The 21114-nt window shown below is 32.9% G+C and overlaps 1 pseudogene; it reads left to right on the forward strand.

The window, feature by feature from the left end:
* The first annotated feature begins 11692 nt into the window (after positions 1-11692).
* LOC116144408 lies at positions 11693-15012 on the forward strand (annotated as a pseudogene).
* The last annotated feature ends 6102 nt before the right edge of the window (positions 15013-21114 follow it).

The following is a 21114-nucleotide window of genomic DNA, read 5'->3' on the forward strand; positions in this document are numbered from 1 at the left end:
TCTTCTATTTTCAACCAATTTCAGGGCAACAATCAACATAACATTCAAACAAACAAATATAACAAAAACCAACTCGATTAAGGGCGAAAGAGGAAACAATAACAACGTACCTCAAGCGGGGCGTTACATATTGACAAACTGTAGATCAAATGATTTTGTATATTGTAAAGTAAGGGAAAAGTTATAGCTATGACTTCAGCAAAGAGTCGGTGAGTTTGGGGTGGTCTGTGGCTAAATTTGTCAATGGTTTGGTGGTGGTAGGGCTAGCTTTGGTGTTTAAAGGGATTGCGATGGTGGTGGTGGTGGTGGTGACTTTGGAGTCTTGATCATGATGGGGTTGAAAGGTGGTGGTGGCTAGGTGGTGGTGAAATCAAAAGTTAAGGGTAATATGGTAATAGCACTTTCTATAGATGTGTCAGAAGTCAAAATTTACTAACAGTGTTAATTTAAGGGTGGGAATCTAGAATTTATGAAACCAGGGGTAGGAACTTGACATTTTGATTAACCTTGGGTGGGAACATGTCGTTTACTCATTTAAATATTTAAATCAAAGTAAGTGGCATGACACAATTTTCAAAGCTTACCAAGAAATTTTTCATGAGCCTTAACTACTTGTATGCGGCAATATAATTGCATTTACAATAATACTAACCTAACAAACCCCTCTCACTAACTCCATGTAGGAGTTTGTGATTGGCTTGGTAAGGCGGGGTTCCATATGAACTGACAAATTGTGAGTTGACACGTGACGTTTGTGAGAAAAAGTTAGTGAGAAGTGTTTGTGAGTATAGTATTACTCTTGCATTTATGATCTGGAATATGCTTGATCAAGTGCCATGTTTTTAAATATCAATGTCCGCCATCTCTTCTCACACCTATTTTTAATCTTATCTAGTTTCCAATACTTTATACGAACATTCAATGGTCGTCGACCAAGTTTACTTTTATTTGTTGTTTATATTTTGGAAGAAGAATGTGGCTAGATATAGGCCTCTAATGGATATAAATCCAACTCATTCATCCAATTTGGCAAGATTTAGTTTATATAATCTATATCGATATATTTATATAATCCTAAGACATACCCTATTTGATTGTCATGTAGGATTTTTTAAGCTCTATAATTGGTTCATTTTGACATGTTGGATGATTGTTCAACATGTGACTGTATGTGATTGGTGATGATGTGAGATATGTACGTTTGGCTGCATATGATTGGTGATGATGTGGGATATGTGGATGAGTAGGGTTTTCGGTTTCATGTGGCTTAATGTAATTGATGTTTGATATTTTTTTGTATTAATTACACATAATAATAACAATATATATTAACTAGTGATTATATATTATTGGGCATTCTAAATGTCTGATTAAAACTTTTGTGAATATCTAGATGACTCATACTACCTTGATTTCTTCAGTTTTTGCTATCGTGTCTTCTTTTGAAGCGTCTTATCTTCAATTACAGACAACACATGTACCATCTGTTGAAGAATATAATCCTAAGACATACCCCCTTTGATTGCAATAGGATTTTTTTAAGCTCTAGAATTGCTTCATTTTGACATGTTGGATGATTGTCCGACATTTGGCTACATGTGATTGGTGATGATGTGGGATATGTGCATGAGTATGATTTTTGGTTTCATGTGGCTTAGTGTAATTGGTGTTTGATATTTTTTAGTATTAATTACACATATTAATAACAATATATATTAAATAGTAATTATATATTATTGGGCATTCTGAACGTCTAATTATAACTTTTGTGAATATCCAGATGACTCATACCTTGATTTCTTCAATTTTTGATACTGTTTCTTCTTTTGAAGTGTCATATCTTTGATTACAGACAACGTATGTACTGTTTGTTGAAGAAAATATAAAGGTGGCTGATAGGGCTGTGGTTTCACATCTTCAAAGACTATCTTATTTCCTGATTTTGTTGATTCAGAGGCCGATTTGATTATTAGGTCTCACTTAGAACATCAAGTGCAAGAGAATCATAGCAAATTGAGAACTTTGTGAACTGTTTCCGATCAGTTACAAGAAGAGATTGATAATTGTCATGCAACGGAAACATAAACTCTAACCCTAGCTATTGAATATAATAATAACAAGTAGTAAAGCATAAATAAATAGCCAAAATTAAATGCAAAAATAAAGAATACCATGAATTAACGAGGTTCGGTATTAAAACCTATGTCCTCGGGCGCTGCAAAAGAAAACTCCACTATCTCCAAACAACATTACAAACTTTTGGACAATACAACAAATACCCAAAACAAAAGGGAGATACAACAAAATTTGCAAACTAAAGGGTCCTTAAAGAAAGAACCCTAAACAAAAGAAGTATAATGAAATTATAACTGGGATACAAATAACAATGATTTAGGTCTTTATATATAGGCCCCAAAAGTTTCCCACTTTTCATTCCCAAGTAATATGGGACAAACTAACATTTTGGCCTATTACATATAAGTCTCTAAACCTTTTTTCATTATCACTTCTACCCCCATGTGATTTGCTAAATGAGCCATTTTTCCAACAATAATAAACGTAGCCAAGTTGTTGCTTTGAGGAAGCGATTGGGTGAGATTCCTAATTCTAATTCAAAGCTTTCAAAAAAAATTATCCAACAATTTGAATTCATCATTTGATGTTTTTCTAATTGTTAGGGTTTTTACAAGTCTTGATTTTGTTGATTCGAAGGAAGACTTGGTTATCTGGTCTCGCTTAGAACATCAAGTGCAAGAGAATCAGAGCAAATTGAGAACTCAGGAATTGTTTCTGATTGATTACAAGAAGAGATTGATCAAGATGGCCAAGTTGCTGCTTTGAGGAAACAATTGGGTGAGATTCGTAAAGCTACACTTTTTTTTTTTTTTTTTTTTGCTTTTGTTTAGTTATGGAGTGTTGATTAAATTTATGGTTTTTTGTGAGATTTGGAAGCATGGAACCTAGCTTCAAGAGGGTATGTTTCTAAATGTATTTATGTTTTGTATAAAGTTATATGAGAGCCAGAGTTATTAGTGTGTTTTTGAGAGCTCTATGAACTGTTCTGATTCGTTACAACTTTTGGTCTCATCATTTTTATTATCTTTATTAACATGTTATAGTCATAACATTCAATCTTAGCATGCATAGTAAGCAATAAAAATAAACATGTTGGTGCATTACTTTTAACTAAAACCCAATTCCTCAAGCTTAGAGGAATTGGTAAGTCAACCTAGGTAATGAAAATTAAACGGGAGTCTTCAATGGGAAAAACGCCTTCTTCAATCCAATGCTCATTTTTCTTAATCATTACAATAAATTGAAATAAAATTCTAATTTAATTTTACATAGCTAAAAAGAAACCTCGAGTTACATTGAAGGAGAGTAAGATGAGAGAAAGAAATTACAAGAGAGTAGGAAGAAGGCAAGACACGTAGGCCTTATTTAAATTGAAAATTACAAATCCCCAAAATAATCAATATTAAGTCTAACGGCAAATGCACCAAACACCATACAAATTCAAACACTAGAATATGCAGAATAAAATCAAAAACTTAATTCTGATCATATTGGTAAAATTTATTACCCCTTGTTGTTTAACATTGTTACTTTAAACCCAATAAGTTTTAAACTTTATAGTTTAGTCCCTTGTTATTGGGCTTCACTTTATTGGGCCTCTAGAATATTTGTAGCTAGAAAACATTGAATGCGAATGTGGACAATTTCTACAAACCAAAGAGAATGTGGATGCAAGCAACATTAAATGTTCTACAAAGCAAATATGTCAGACACCTGTACCAATTATAAAGGTCTAGCTAGAATCCTACATGGAATTTAAAAATCCAACTGGAATCCTACGTGGAGTCCAAATGGCGATCGCTAAAGAGGGTGTGTTTCAAGATTATATAGATATATAAATATGCAGCAACATATTATAGAATTTTCTTGGCCCATTGTTGACGCGCGACAACGCAAAAACAGCTAAAAAATAAGCCCATTGCGCAAGTTGCCCATACAAAGGGTTTTATGCGCATCGATTGTTGAATGTCCACCAACATGTCAGCAAGCTAATGGTACAATTCATAAATCAATTGAGTCACTCTAGCCTCTGTTATGTTCAGTTGTCAAACGTGCAACAAGATCACATGCGACAACGTGCATAAAAACTTCTTGTTCGATAATTGATTCCCCTTACTACACCTGTCAAAAGACCTGCGTAGACTTACTGACGTGATCCTCACACGTGCAACAACACGTGGAATTTTGTTTTGCTCCAAATTACACTCTGTAGTGCGATCGGGAACGATTTATCGAGATGTGCAATGGGCTGCCTAAAGCTGATATGATGTGCATAAAAATGTCCAACAGATCAAACACTTGTGTGAAAACACAATGTTCATGTCAAGGCCATGCGTGGAAGCACACGCCAGGTGGGGTTTGGCCATGTGCGACAACGCAGGGCCCATGGTAGCCACCGCACGCAATAGCGTTCAGTAGAGGAGTAGCAACAGTTGCGCACGACAATGTGCAACTGCTGAATCAATGGTCGTGTGTTGTTGCACATGGCCACTAGACACCGTTTGCGACGGTGTTGGCCAAGGCCACATGCGTGAGCATGCGACCACTACTCCATCACGTGCGACTACTACATTGTTGCATGCGACGCTAGCAGCAGTAGCATGCTTGCGCGCACTGTTGTTACATTTGCTCACCACCACGAATGATGGTGCTCTTAGGGTTCCAAAAAGGAACAATTTAATTTCAACAAAAATTAAAACAGATGCAAAAAACCATCAACACAACAAATATCAATTTTTAATCCAATTAATCAAATTAAAAACCCTAATCATGCAATCAACTAATCATACGATTAAAAACACAAATTAAATAATGCAATCAGATATAAGAGGCTCTGATACCACTGTTAGGCACTAATCGAATCATACTCAACAGAATTTTAAAAAATTTCGATTAATACGCTAAACCCCATTGATCCTTATATTGATTTGCATTATTTACATGTTATAAACAATATAATAAATCAAATATGATTTGTTTTTACCTGCATTAGGTGACTCCTTCTGTCAATTTCGTGGATTCGCTTTCACTCCAAGAACAGGAATGCACGAACGGTATCCACATGAAGATAAGAAATTACAAACAATCTAATTTGCTAGATTAAATTGTTTGTTTCAAGGATGAACAAGGGAGCTGAATATTTTATCAAAAATTCTCTCTTACTTTTAGTGTTGGGCGACTAGGGTTTTATTCAATGTTAACTTAATCGTTTTAGTTGCCTTCTATAGTGCAACTGAAGCCCTATTCCTAATAGGAATAAATATCCTCTTATTCCTAATTAGACGAGTTATTATCCCATTCCCAAAAAAGGAATATATATATATATATATATATTATTTAATAGATATATTAATATTAATTCCAATAATAATACAATTAAATATATATTTATAAAAATAAATATATAAATAAATATCTAATCTCGCAAATTAAATTCCAATATAAAATTGGAAATAGCCACATTGGCAACAACCTTCCAACAAATTTAATTACACCGCAAGATTACACAATTACCCTTTCATCTTAGAAAGATGAAATTGTCCCTTTACAATTTAATCCTCAAGTTGTCTCCTAAGTATGTGACCCGTAGGCTCATTATCATATCGATAGTGGGTAGTATCGTGATAAATACCTAATTTATCGTCCTACTATACACAGACCAAGATTGGTCTCTAATAAGACATCATGGCCACCCGATAAATTCGGATTCAACAAAATAGTTTCCTATCAATGGTATGGTTACTATGCAATTCAATCCCTTCATCATCTATTATCTCATCAAGGTTTAAAGTATAGAAACAATGTCAACTTCAAATATAAATTACCTTGACATATTCGTATTCGGTTATCGAACTAACAACCAAACAAAATTGGATTTGAGCAACAACTTAATTCCAATATAACCACAGATTTAAGGTCGTTGCCTTTTACCAAATAACTTAGCGAGATAATTTCTCCTGCACCCAAGAGTGATGAATCTTTTGTCGACCTACCATAGCCATAGTGTACTTCTTAATGAAGTCAACCACTACCATACTGATAACCCTAAATAGGATTACGTTAGGTTAGTGTCAAACTACACCAATATTTACACACATCGCTCTGGTGATCTTAAGTCTATGGATCACATGCATCACCATCCCTTAGATAATGTATTCCATAGACACTAGGGTTACCATCTATATAAAATCATCTATGGGTCAGTCTAGTGAACTTGAAAATAATAAGCATCCATGCGCCACACCAAGTTTTCACCAACCAACTTTGATTTGTGAGATCTGTCACGTTTAACACTATGATAATCTTACCGTATTATCTGTGTCCTTGGTCAAGATAATACTAAGGCTATAGGCAATTCTAGAATTACCATTATTTGTACTCATAGGATCCTCACAATCGAGATTTATAACACTCAATACCTCGTCAAAGTTCTACTATTCTAAGGCCATATATCAATATATATAGAATGATTTACACGATATAATAAAAATGTCTTTTATTAATAAAATAACATGATACATAGAGTCAATTTACAAAATGTGATTGACTCTAGGGTACCTACTCTAACATCATGGGCATATGCATATTTGTTGCCCCTAATTTCACCACCTTAGAGTGAAATCGATTAGTCAAATTACAAACTCATGCTCACTTTGGTATACGTCGAGTAGCAGGGAAGGATCTTTGTCATTATGCATAGCTTCCTAGAATTGGCAGCTTAATTCTCTAGAAAGTTGATCGAATGATCGAATACTATGTTGTGGAAGCTCGTCATACCACATTTGGATTGTGCGGCCAATTGTCATAAACCTCGGTGAGGAACAAGATCGCTCTTGTCATTGGCGTTCTTGTATTTTAGGATCTTCATGGTTGTTCTAATCCTCGGCATTGATAGGCCTTTTCCCATTCCTCATGGCCTCCCGTTCTCGGTGATTATCCCAATTGGAATTGACCAGAGATCCCTCATGATACTCGTGATGACTGTTTTGATTATGATTTTCTAGGGTAGCAACGTGTCCATTGTTTAGATTCATTGGTTGTGTCCTTATAGTGACAGCTTAGGAAATCAATAAGTTGAAGAGCTTGTCTCGTAATCCGTTGCAAAAATTGTTGAGTTGCTCTAGATGTAATTCTACCCTTGGCAATCACCACTCCTAATGGATTGTTGACCAGTGGATTGTTGTTGGAAGCCACTAAAGCGTTTAGGGCATCTTTGTTCCCAAGTTGTCATCCAACAAAACATGTAGTCACCATGTTGTTGTGGCCTTCTATTTGCTTTCTTAGAGACAAGCCAATTGTTGATGCCAAATTTTGCACCAAATAAGGAATTACAATCTTACCCTTTGTAACATATTGGTTTTCTTTTTTTGTCCTTAAATGTTTTATTCTTTGCTTTTGGGGTATCATCGACTGCAACACTACTCCTTGCCTATATAGAAAACAACCTCAAGATTGCAAGGTTAAAAATTTAGTGGGAGACCAACTGCCGTAGCGGTCAGCTTCAATCCAGAATGCTGAAGTGCGAGTCTTTTCCGTTTCAATATTGAGTTACCATTCCATGCCTATTAGCCCCTTTATATAATGAAATAAAATAGGGTTTGAGTAAATTACTTTCCTTGTCGTTGTAGGACTTCGAATAGGAAAGGAATTTATTGGAGTTTTAGGAGAATGTGGGCTCCTTTCCCTTTTTGGACAGTATCTTGTCCACGTTCACTTTCTAGTTTGACTAACTTTCCTCGTCTCTATAGGTTCCTCAATTAAGTAGGATTCTACTTCCTATTTGGTGGATTATCCGTTAGATAATTTACTTTGTGTGCAAGTAATCTCAAAAAGGATTTTTTTTTTTGTCCTTGGGAGAATTTGGGTACCAACAGTTATATTGAAAATGTCCCCAAAAACATTAAAATGCGGTGTAGTTATATGTAATATCACCCTATAATAGTTTAATAAATAATGAAGCAATTCCTTTTTAATAACATTAATGTTTGCATTAGTGCCACATATACATCATATTTATGTTACCATTAAAGGGGAATAACATTTTTATCCATCAGGTTTGGGGTAAGAAAATTAGGACACATGAAAGTTTTAATCACTTACCAATTTGATTAAACCTAAGTGGTATGGGGTGCTAAATTGATTTTAGTGTTCGTTCATCACCATTATAAACCAGACATTCATGAAACAAAATAAAACACACCAGGGGATTTGACATGGTTCGGCAAAATGTCTACATCCATGGGAGCAAGTCCAGATGAAGCAATCCACTATGATAAACGTTTACAGTTCAATTACAAAGCTAAAGTTAAGCATCAGTTGCAAGAACACTCCCTGTTGTTGCAACGCTTCAAACTCCACCCTTTGGTCGAACTACAAACTACCACAACAAGCTCCACGTTCACAAGACCACCTAGTCAACCTTGAAGACCTCTCAAGGATCAATCACTGAACACGCACTCCAGTTGAATCAGCTTGAAAATGCTTCAAGCAGCAACTATGTAACCAACGTAGAAGCATGGACAAAATCAAAGTATTTGAGGAAGGTATTTGTAAGCCTACTAAGCATATGAAACTTGATGTAAAAAAAAAATAAAAAAAATAAAAAAAAAGGTCTTTTAGAATATGAGAGTACTTTCAAGAGAATTATAAGGCTTAAAATGAAATTATATTGGAGAAGAGATTATATAGAAAATATCTGGCCAATGCAAGGGGACAAGTGGACACTAATATGCTTTATGGTTTTACCTTTATGAAAAAGTTTATTCCAATTCTCTTGGGACCACTGACATTTGTAAACAAACTTTCCAGCACATTACATGAATAAATGACAAGTGTCATGCACCACAAACAATATATCAAAAGAGAATAAAAATAGTTTAATATAATATTGAAATGTAATACATGTTATGCAAAATATCAGTCAGATACATGTGATGCAAAATATCAGTCAGATGCGTGTGACTACTTATACTTTGAAGTGCCCACACGATATAACAGAAAACTGACTTAATTAAAAGTAGTCACTTTGACAAAGAGTCATCAAACTAAAAATTTAAACAAAAATGATGATGCAATTTTCAAAGTAAAATGTTCATACCATACCATGATTAGTATTATCACACTAAATCATAAGTTGATAGATAACTTACAACATAGACCAATAATGATAAAATAACCCAAAAAAATCTAATGGAGGTGAATATTTTTTCACAATAAGATGGTATAATGGTCAAATCATTTTAACTATGTGATTAAGGTTGTCCTGCCACCAGTTTTAGTTTTATCTTCACACTAAGAAAAATAGATTTGGCTAGATCAAGCTAAACACAGCCTAGTAGGATTTGGTTTCGCGAAGTCAAATCTGGCTTCGATGCCAAATCCAGCCAACCCAACGAATGGCTAAAGCCAACTGCTATGATCAAAACTTTTGTATCAAGTTATACATATTCACCTTTACATAGTAGCGGATCCAGAAATTTCTTTTAGAGTGGGCCAAAATAAAAATTTATTATACATTACTATTTTTGTTCATTAATATTTTTGTTAGGATGGGTTAAAATATATAAATTATACATATTAATATTAAAAAAAAATTGAGGATGGGCCATGGCCCACCCAAAAAGTGGCTGGATCCGCCACTGCCTTTACACCACTTCAACGTTAAATTTCATGGCCAGCACCATTTTGTTTATTATTGTTGACTTATTTCAAACACATATATGGGTTATCCTTTCACAAAGGAAACGGAGATCAAAATAATCTTTTTTACTCATAAACTTATTACGGTTAACATCAGTGGCGAAATGGCCACCCCAGGCCCCAATTTTTTTTTTTTTTTTTAATTTTGTATAGAAAATATCATTTTAATCCCTATAAATTTAACTTTTTGCACCCTTAACTTTTTGCACCTCATTTTTTAATGTAATATTTTAGCCCTTGGAAGTGTAACTTCCTAATTTCTTTCTAGCCTGTCATTCATTAAACATTATTTCTTTAAGGGTGTGTTTGATTCAGGGAATGTCATATTGTTGAAAAATATTATATTACTGAAAAGATAGATTATTAGGGAATCTTTAGATAAATGTGTTTGATGGATTGGAAAAAATTAATGGGTATGTTATAATAATATATTTGGTTGGGAGGATAAATGAGTTGGTATGTTATGTAGATTACTAAATTACCCTCATTTTTAAATAATAATATAATATTATTTTTTATTATTTTATTCTATTATTTTTTAAATTATTTCTTTTAACCCCCCTATATTTGAAATTTTACTAAAACACCCCAACCATATACAACTTTAATTTGTAACAAAATCACTCTCACTCACCCCAAGCCACCGCCAGCAGCCACCACCACCACCGGAAGCCGCCATAATGGCGCACGACCAGTCAGATTTGGTTGGTCATACGCCGATAAGGCCTAATCCAGCTAGATCTGGTCGTGAATATGGCTTTTTCATGGCTAGATTTGGCCGTTAATATGGCCGTTTCACGGCCAAAGATGTGGCCGTGAAACGCCACAGATCTGGCCTTGAAAAGGCCAGATCTTTGGTTGGGAAACGATTTGGTTGGGAGGATAAATGAGTGGGTATGTTATGTAGATTACTAAATTGCCTTCATTTTTAAATAATAATATAATATTATTTTTATTATTATTTTATTCAATTATTTTTTAAATTATTTCTTTTAACCCCCCTATATTTGAAATTTTACTAAAACACCCCAACCATATACAACTTTAATTTGTAACAAAATCACCCCCACTCACCCCAAGCCCCCGCCGGTAGCCACCACCACCACCAGATGCCGTCGTAATGGCACACGACCAGTCGGATCTGGCTGGTCATACACTGATAAGGCCTAATCCAGCCAGATTTGGCCATGACACGGCTAGATCTGCCCGTTAATATGGCCATTTCACGGCCAAAGATGTGGCCATGAAACGGCCACAGATCTGCCCGTGAAAAGACCAGATCTTTGGCTATGAAAAGACCAGATCTTTGGCTGTGAAACGGCGACCGTTTCAAGGCCATATCTATGGCGTTTCACAGCCACATCTTTGGCCGTAAAACGGTCAGATCTTGTCGTTTCGTCCTTATCGGCATACGACCGACAAGATCCTACCGGTCTTATGCCGATATGAAGAATTTCGCCAGCGGCCAGCGGTGGTCTTTGATGGTTGGGAGTATTTTATTAACTTTTAAACTTTTTTGTGGCGGGGGTGTTTTATTTAAATTCTCAAATGTAGGAGGTCTGGGTAATTGTTATTTGGTAGCTATATGAGGGCAAATTTGTCTAAAATGATAAATTATTAAGGGCAAAATAGGGTCAAAATTAAGATTACCTCGATAATCTTATAATAACACCCCTTGGGAAGGTAATCTAATTACCCCTAATATTACTAATAGTAAATACTATTTGTAATAAAAGATTATGTAATATTTTATTATTTGACAATCAAATAAAGAAATCTTAAAAATTAAACAAAGATTACATAATTAGTCTTATACCACCCTGAACCAAACGTTACCTAATAGTGAGGGGGACAATTTTTTGCCTGTTAAGTTATAGAATAAAACAATTTAACCTAAAACAATCATATAAGTGATTAAATTATCCAAAAGTCTAACCCGCGTTAAAGAATGTTAACCAGGGCGGAGCCAAATCTTTTTTCTGAGGGAGCCAGAAGTATTATGGTATCACTTGGTGACAGAGGCCAAACCAAAGCCGTGGAATGGGTCTCAGCCGTTTGTCTTTCTATCACCTTGTTAGTTAAAGAGGCTACAGCCGTGGAATTTGTCCCGGCCGTTTGTTTCTCAATTCGCACACTTCCACGTGTAAAGTTAAAACCACAACTAGACAAACCCTGGAACAAGTATCAGTCAACCTTCCAATTCTAAGAGAGAAACCTATCAACACAACTCCGTGTTTAACTTAACTAACTCATCATCATGGCCGGAACTGAATTGCTCCCTAAAGAATACGGATACGTTGCTATCGTTCTTGTCTTTTACTGTTTTCTGAATTTCTGGATGACCTTCCAAGTCGGCAAAGCCCGCAAAAAGTACGTTTCTACTCATCTCCATTTTTCTCTTTATTTTTTCTGGGTATTTTTTATCTCCATTGATCTTTTCTGTTTGGAAAAAAAAAAATAGATATAATGTTCCTTGTCCGACCCTGTGCTATAGAATCTGAAAACAAAGAGGCAAAGTTGTTTAACTGTGTTCAGGTAATTGACTTGCTGGAAATGTTACTACATTAATCTTTGGGTGATTCTTTGTTGTAACGAAAAAATATTTGTGTATTTGTTTGGTGGTGCAGAGAGACATCAAACTCTTGGAATTTATATCTATGTTCTTCATGTGCTGATTTTTGGGAGGAATTAGTCATCCTTGTATATGTGCTGCACTTGGCTTCTTTTATCGTTACTCGTTTTTCTATTTCAAAGGTTATGCAACCGGTGATCCTCAAAAGCGCCTCACTATGGGTTTGTTTCTTCTTTCTTTTACTCAATCCTTTCTCGTTGTTTAATAATCTCTATAGATACACTTTTATATACGAGATTTTTTTTTTTTTCTATTACTTATATAAAATATTCTAATCCACATACTTGTGCATAGAAAATTTTAGTGTTCTTAGTTTTAAAATGTAGTTTTTAATATTGATTTTTACTACTGAAGGAAATAAAGCACTATTGTGTTGGCATAATATTGTTAATCTGCTGTTTGTGGTCAATGACTACAAGACAATGAAGGATCAAAATGTTAAAAATAAATGAATAAATAAGGATTAGACAGGTCTTTTGATGTTTATTCTTCTGTAGCGTGTCCAATGAAAATTGTGAAAACATTGATAGGCATACATTTTTGAAACCATATTATCATAGTTTACAATGACGCTTGAATATTGCATATTCGTACTCCTGTGATGTTGAAAGTGGGTACTTCATATGCAAAGGGAAAGGTATAAAAAAGTTTCAACTGGAGTGAATTCCTATTGAATTGGCTGACGTATAGAGAGACAGTGTGATTGAATGTAAGAATATTGGTCCTCATCAGTTCAAATTGATATGCTAAAATGTTGGTTTCTAGTTGTGTAGAGTTATAGTCCATTTAGTCTTTTCCTTTGCTTCTGTCCTGCCTTCCTTGACCCTTGGCTGTGGCAGTAAATGAATATCAAAATGCCGGTTCAACGTAAAGGGCTGTAAATGATGTCCATGAAAATCCCACTTTTAGGTAAACTATTGCAATTAGCATTTTAACACACTTAGATAGTAAGCTAATAGGTGGCAAAAGGAAGCACCTCAAAATAAATATAAGGTCAAGTTGAAGAAACGCTGCATGTAATAACTTGCTTCTAAAGTTGAAACACTGTTGAGAAATGTTAAGTGAAATAACTGTAGTCTTGTAAGATTTGTGAAGGGAAAGTTTCAGTGTTTTAAATTATGACATGGTATCTCTATACAGCTACATCAAACTTGTATTAATTGATAAAAATATACAATTTAGTAGGCAGAAAAAGCACAAATGAGAAATGTGAAGTAAATTCCTAATGCAGCTTGATACCTTCACTTGATTGCTTTTCTTTATTGATATACCATATTTCATTCTCTATAATATCCTTGGTTAAATATATCAACACAATGAACATAGCATAACTATATACACATTAACTTACCTGGTAGTCACTATGGTTTGCTGATCATATTTTTCTTCAAAAGTATGCAATGTTAACTTGTGGATCTCCCTTTTTATGTTCTTTCCTACTATAAATCTATCTCCAGAGTACATCAGAAATCTATAATAATGAGTGAGGATGATTACGTAATCTTCCCAGAGAAAATGGAGGCATTCATTGTAACCAAAGAAAGAAATTTGTATCATTCCAGAGATATAAGCCTGCATTTTCTGAAAAACAGTTTTGCACTGCTTGGTAATCTCTGATATCTGATCATTAGGTTTTTAATGCATAGAGGGGATGGGAAGGAATGTATGTTAAGTAGAGTGGTGATCTTTTAGCAGATTTTGGGATATATTGAGTTTTCACTGCTGACCCTTTGAGGATAAACCATTGCCATATCACAGTTGCTTTGGATGAAGAAAGTGAAAAGTTTGATGATAACATTTTTTATGCGAGGATTATCAATTATTAGAAAAACCTGGGATATTGTATGGTATAATACTAGTGTATTTGAACCATTAGATAGATGAACAGTTATTTAGAAAACATTTTCTCGAATGATGTTACCTCCATATTGTACTAACATCATAGAATGGTGCCAATCATTAGTAGACTTCGTATAAGCTTCCTTTAAAGAAGATTTTAGAAATGAAAAATCATGAAGCTTAATTACTATAAAAGAGTGATGAGCATTGTTATGTTTGGGTATCTAAAACTAGTAAAAATCCATATGAAAAAAAAAATAAATTACATATTTGTTTAGTTTGTAGTTTGAAAGGTGTCGACTTGATCTTGAGCTTTTTGTAACTCTCACAACAACTATGTTGAAACCTTATGTCAAATACAAACTGGAAAGCTCTATTTACAGTACTTGAAATGCTGAGTTTGGTGATTTATTCAGTTCATTTCTTTTGTTCTTGTGCAGGAAATATGGATTTCTTGCTATAATGGGGCTTATGGTATGCACAATTTCGTTTGGGATACAGCAGCTTCGCGGATAAACCTCTGCACCTCTGCGGTTATTAATCTTTAATATCCCATGACTTGCCATCTGCATATATATCCTCTTTTTATAAATATATCTTTTGTTTTTAGGTGGCAAAGACTGCAGTTTTATGTTCTACGTTATACTGGAATTATAAATCTGAAAGACAGTTGAATGATAAGGTTTTCTATATACTGCCCTCTGTTCTGTAATGGTAAAGATTGACTGAATTTGTGAAAAATAAATATTGCCCTTGTGGATTTTGCATGTTATTGTGAAATTGAAGAATTGTATGTTTCAATTCATTGATTTATCATTAAAGAGTTGCAGTCTTTATATAGAGAGTGTGTGATCTCTTGAATCTCCTAATATTGGGTGGAGATTACATAATATCTAGAATATTCTAAGATCGTATACTTGTCATAACTAAAGGATTATAAAAAAGATTTGCAAGATTACACAATATTTAGGAAATCTCAACAGTTATAATCTCTTCATAAGATGTTGTCATGATGTTCAATAACTAGAAATCTTCTTATCAAAACGAGTCACGTTAGTGCTATACTAAAAAGTAGTATCTCATCCACTACATACTTGATTTCAAAAGCAGATCAAAGTTCTGATGAATTCTTGGCTTAATTCAACTTTCGTGTGCATACTCAAAAGATGAAATGAGAGTAGCCAAACAATTAATGAAACAAGATAGGAAATTAAAGGAGAGTCTTTGGAGTGTTGAGAATTTATAATTGGCATTACTTTATGAACCAGTAGAGAAATGATGATTTTGCTTTGAGAAAGCAAGCGAACAAACAATTCTCAAGTTATCTTGATCAAATCCTAAATACTCAAAGTTGTTCAAAACAAACCCCCAAATATTTGGTCTTAAAATATTAATTCGTTGCGCACCTTGCTAGGGGTGAGCACAGGTAGCGGGTAGAATCAAAACCTATCCGAAACTGACACTGTACGGGTAGATTCCGGTTCCATTTTATTAGAATCGACATTGTAAGGTTCCGGTTCTTATGTGTAGAGAAACCAGAACCGGAACCAGAAAAAAGAACTTGAAATGGGTACTCGCTTTGGAACCTGTAGCGGGTACCCGATTTGAAACCGATTTTTGGAACCTGTTTTGGAACCTGGGCTCCAATAAAATATTTGTGAATAATGGGGGGTTTCATTATTTTACATATAAAAAATTTAAAATAGAAAAAGTTAAAGTTTTAGAATAACCTAATTAAATAAATATGCAATGATATTTATTACATATAAACTACACCATATTAAAAACTTTAATATATTATAATATATTAATGTTAAAGTTTTGATTAATTAAGTGTATAATTGGAATTAAGATCCAATTAAAAGTGTTTTAATGTTATTAAAAGAATCATTTTTGAATAAAATAATATATTTGATTGAATAACATTACATTATAGTTAAATAATTACTTAATTAATTATAATTTTATAACATTACTTAATTGATTTATAGTATAATTAATTATATCATTACATTAATTGATTACTACTTAATTAATTGACTTATAACATTTAGTATATTACTTAATTAAATAATTAGAAATTTAATTAATTATAGCATTACATTATAGATTTATAGTATAATAGTTAATTACTTAATTAATTATAACATTTCATTACAAACATTAGTACAATACTTAATTAAATGATTAAAAATTTAATTAATTATAATATTACAATATAGATTTATAGTATGATTACTTAATTCACTATAACATTACATTATAGTATGATCACATAATTAATTATAACATTATATAGTTAAATTATTACTTAATTGATTATGACATTATATTATAAACATTAATTATAACGTTACATTATAAACAAAGGATTACTTAATTAAATGATTAGAAATTTAATTAATTAAGCATTATATTATAGTTAAATAATTACTTAATTAAATTATAACATTATTACATTACATTATATTATAGATACTTAATTAATTATAGTATTACATAGTTAAATGATTACTTAATTAGTTATAAATTTGTAACATTATATTATAAACATTAGTAATTTACTACATTATTACATTACTTAATTAAATGATTAAAAATTTAATTAATTATAACATTACATTATAGAGTTATAGTATGATTACTTAGTCAATTATAACATTTCATTATAGATTTATAGTATGATTACTTAATCAATTATAACATTCCATTATAAACATTAATATATTAATTAAATGATTACAAATTTAATAAATTACAATATTAAATTATATATTTATAGTGTGATTACTTAATTCATTATAACATTACATTATAGTATGATCACATAATTAATTATAACATTATATAATTAAATGATTATTTAATTGATTGTGACATTATATTATAAACGTTAGTAATTTACTACATAAACATTAGCACAATACTTAATTAAATGATTAGAAATTTAATTAATTATAACATATTAACATTACATTATAAATTTATGGTACGATCACTTAATTAATTGTAATATTACATTATAACCAAATGATTACTTAATTAAATTATTACGTAATTAATTATAATATTATTACATTATATTATATTATAATTACCTAATTAATTATAGCATTACATAGTTAAATGATTACTTAATTAGTTATAAATTTATAACATTACATTATAAACATTATTAATTTACAACATTAGTCATTAGTACATTACTTAATTAAATGGTTAAAAAATCTAATTAATTGTAACATTACATTATAAATTTATAGTATGATTACTTAATTAATTATAACATTACATTATAAACATTAGTACAATATTTAATTAAATAATTAGAAATTTAATTAATCATAACATTATATTATACATGTATAATACGATTACTTAATTAATTATAACATTACATTATAATTAAATAATCACTTAATTAATTACAATATTATTATATTACATTATAAACCATTATTTTAAAACCCGGCCTGGCTCGGTCGGTTGAACCGGTTGAACTCGGACCCGGAAGCTTCAACGGGCCGGGTTTATATTTTTCCTATTCACCCAAAACCCTAGGATTTGGGAGGATGATCGGCGAACAATTGACGGCCGAAATGTTAGGGTTTTGAAGATAAATCTCCGGTGAATGCAATGGTGGTGATAGAGTTGATTTCCGGTGAGTAAATTGACCGAAAATCAAACAAAACTGTCACGGTAACAATGGGATTTTTCCGGCAATTGGCAAGGCTAATAAGGGTGGGGTGAGGTGAGGTGGGTTTTGGTCGGGAGGAAAAGGGGACTAATTCTTGGGCCATGGGGAAGGTTTTCGACGCCAACGTTGATGAGGTATGGCCTAGAATGCCGACGTCGGTGAGATCTAGCCGAAATCAAACCTATTTCGGCTAGATCTTGGGTATATTTTGATGAAAATGGGCTTAAGGGATGATTGGAGTTGCATCTGGGGTGTCATTGCCACCAATCAGTAGCCGATCGATTTGTATTTGGGGTGTGTTTGATAAATTTCAAACCTATAGGACTTAACGAATTTTTAGGGGTATATTTGCTGGATTTTAAAAGTTTTTGTCAACTGGTTTGACCGCGCTGGTCAAACCAGTCAACCCAATACTTGGAAGCTTTGCTGGGTTTCACCCCGGGTTGGGTTTTAAAACATTGTTATAAACATTAACAATTTATAACATTAAATTAACAATTTACAAATGAATAATTGTTTGTGTATTGGTTTTGATTAAGAAAATTTATGTGAATTGTGTTGAATTGATTGAATTCAAGTGTTGCCTAGAGATTAGAGGATTTATGAGTTACATTGGACACAAATAAATGAGTAATCAAAATTTGTTAGGGGTGTATTTGTAAACTTTTAAGGTATTTTTGTCATTTTTTAAACTAATAGGGGGTAATAATTTTGTACAGGATACTTGGGAAAGGAACCAAAACCTACATTTTAGTTTCCGGTTTCTTGAATTTAAGAACATGCACTGTACGGTTCCGATTCTCTCGAAAAATGCAGGGTACTGGGAACCGTTCACCCCTACACGTAGCTGTGCTGATATAGATGGATGGAAAGAGGATAGTCATTACTTTTGAGTGTGAGAAATGAGGGTCTTGACTTTGAATTCAAGTTGTAGCAAGTGCAAGGGGTGGCCAACAATTATCATACCAAAAAAAAAAAAAAAAAAAGAGTATTATCACGAGAGAAAGTTTTATGTGTATTCTATTGCAATACAATATAAATGATAAAATAGGTTTGTATCATTAGGGGGCGTTTGGTTCAGGAATGTTAGATTACTGGGAATATTGGATTACTGGAAAGATAGATTACCTTTGAAGATTACTGTTAATCTTTAAGAAAATATGTTTGGTTAGTTGTTGGGTATGTTATATTAATATGTTTGGTAGGGAGAATAAATTGATGGGTATGTTATTTAAATTACTAAATTGNGTCTCCGCTGCAACTCTATCTGAATATCTGGATCAAGATTTATAATCATTAGAGGGATATAAATCTAATAACAACTTGGCCCAAAGTATGGCCGAACAACTTTTAGTTCAATTACAGTTTAATTACAAAGTTAAAGTTAAGCATTAGTTGCAAGAACACTCCTTGTTGTTGCAACGCTTCAAACTCTACCCTTTGATCGAACTACAAACTACCATAATAAACTTCACATTCACAAGAACACTTGGTCAACCTTGAAGACCTCTCAAGGATCAATCACTGAAGACGCACTCCATTTGAATTAGCTTGAAAATGCTTCAAGCAGCAGCTACGTAACCAACGTACAAGCAAGGACAAAATCAAAATATTTGAGGAAGTTATTTGTAAGCCTACCTAAGCATATGAAACTTGATGTAATAAAAAAAAATAACCTTTTAGAATATGAGAGTACTTTCAAGAGAATTATAAGGCTTAAAATAAAATTACATTGGAGAAGAGATTATATAGAAAATATTTGGTCAATGCAAGGGGACAAGTGGCCAACAATATGTTTTATGGTTTTACCTTTATGAAAAAGTTTATTCCAATTCTCTTGGGACCACCGACATTTGTAAACAAACTTTCCAGCACATTACATGAATAAATGACAAGTGTCATGCATCACAAACAATATATCGAAAGAGAATAAAAAACAGTTTAATGAAATATTGAAATGCAATACGTGTTATGCAAAATATCTGACAGATGCGTGTGACCACTTAGGCTTTGAAGTGCCCACACGATATAACATAAAACTGACTTAATTAAAAAGTGGCCACTTTGACAAAGAGTTATCACACTAGAAATTCAAACAAAAATTATGATACAATTTTCAAAGTAAAATGTTTATACCATGGCTAGTGTTATCACACTATAATCATAAGTTGACCGATAACTTACAACAGAGACCAATAATGACAAAATAACCCAAAAAAATCTAATGGAGGTGAATAATTTTTCACAATAAGATGGTATAATGGTCAAATCATTTTAACTCTGTGATTAAGGTTGTCCTGCCACCAGTCTTAGTTTTATCTTCAGACTAAAAAAAAATAGATTTGGCTAGATCAAGCTAAAACACAGCCTAGTAGGATTTGGTTTCGCGAAGTCAAATCTGGCTTCGAAGCCAAATCCAGCCAACCCACGAATGGCTAAACCCAACTGCTATGATCAAAACTTTTGTATCAAGTCATACATATTCACCTTTACACCAAACCTAAATTTCATGGCCAGCACCATTTTGTTTATTATTGTTGACTTATTTCAAACACATATATGGGTTATCCTTTCACAAAGGAAACGGAGATCAAAATAATCTTTACTCATAAACTTATTACGGTTAACATCAGTGGCGAAATGGCCACCCCAGACCCCAATTTTTTTTTTTTAAATTTCGTATAGAAAATATCATTTTAATCCCTATAAATTTAACTTTTTGCCACCCCAATTTTTTAATGTGAATTTTAGCCCTAACTTCCTAATTTCTTTCTGGCCTGTCATTCATTAAACATTATTTCTTTAATAGTGAGGGGGACCCTTTTTTGCCTGTTAAGTTAGAGAATAAAACAATTTAACCCAAAACAATCATATAAGTTATTAAATTATCCAAAAGTCTAACCCGCGTTAAAGAATGTTAACCAGGGGCGGAGCCAAATTTTTTTTCTGAGGGAGCCCGAAGTATTAGGGTATCACTTGATGACAGAGGCCAAACCAAAGCTGTGGAATTGGTCTCAGCCGTTTGTTTTTAAATCACCTTGTTAGTTGAAGAGGCTGCAGCCGTGGAATTTGTCCCAGCCGTTTGTTTCTCAATTCTCACAGTAACACGTGTAAAGTTAAAACTTAAAACCACAACTAGTAAACCCTGGAACAAACCTATCAACACAGCTCA

Source organism: Pistacia vera, unplaced genomic scaffold (genome assembly GCF_008641045.1).
Source record: "Pistacia vera cultivar Batoury unplaced genomic scaffold, PisVer_v2 Contig445, whole genome shotgun sequence".
NCBI lineage: Eukaryota > Viridiplantae > Streptophyta > Magnoliopsida > Sapindales > Anacardiaceae > Pistacia > Pistacia vera.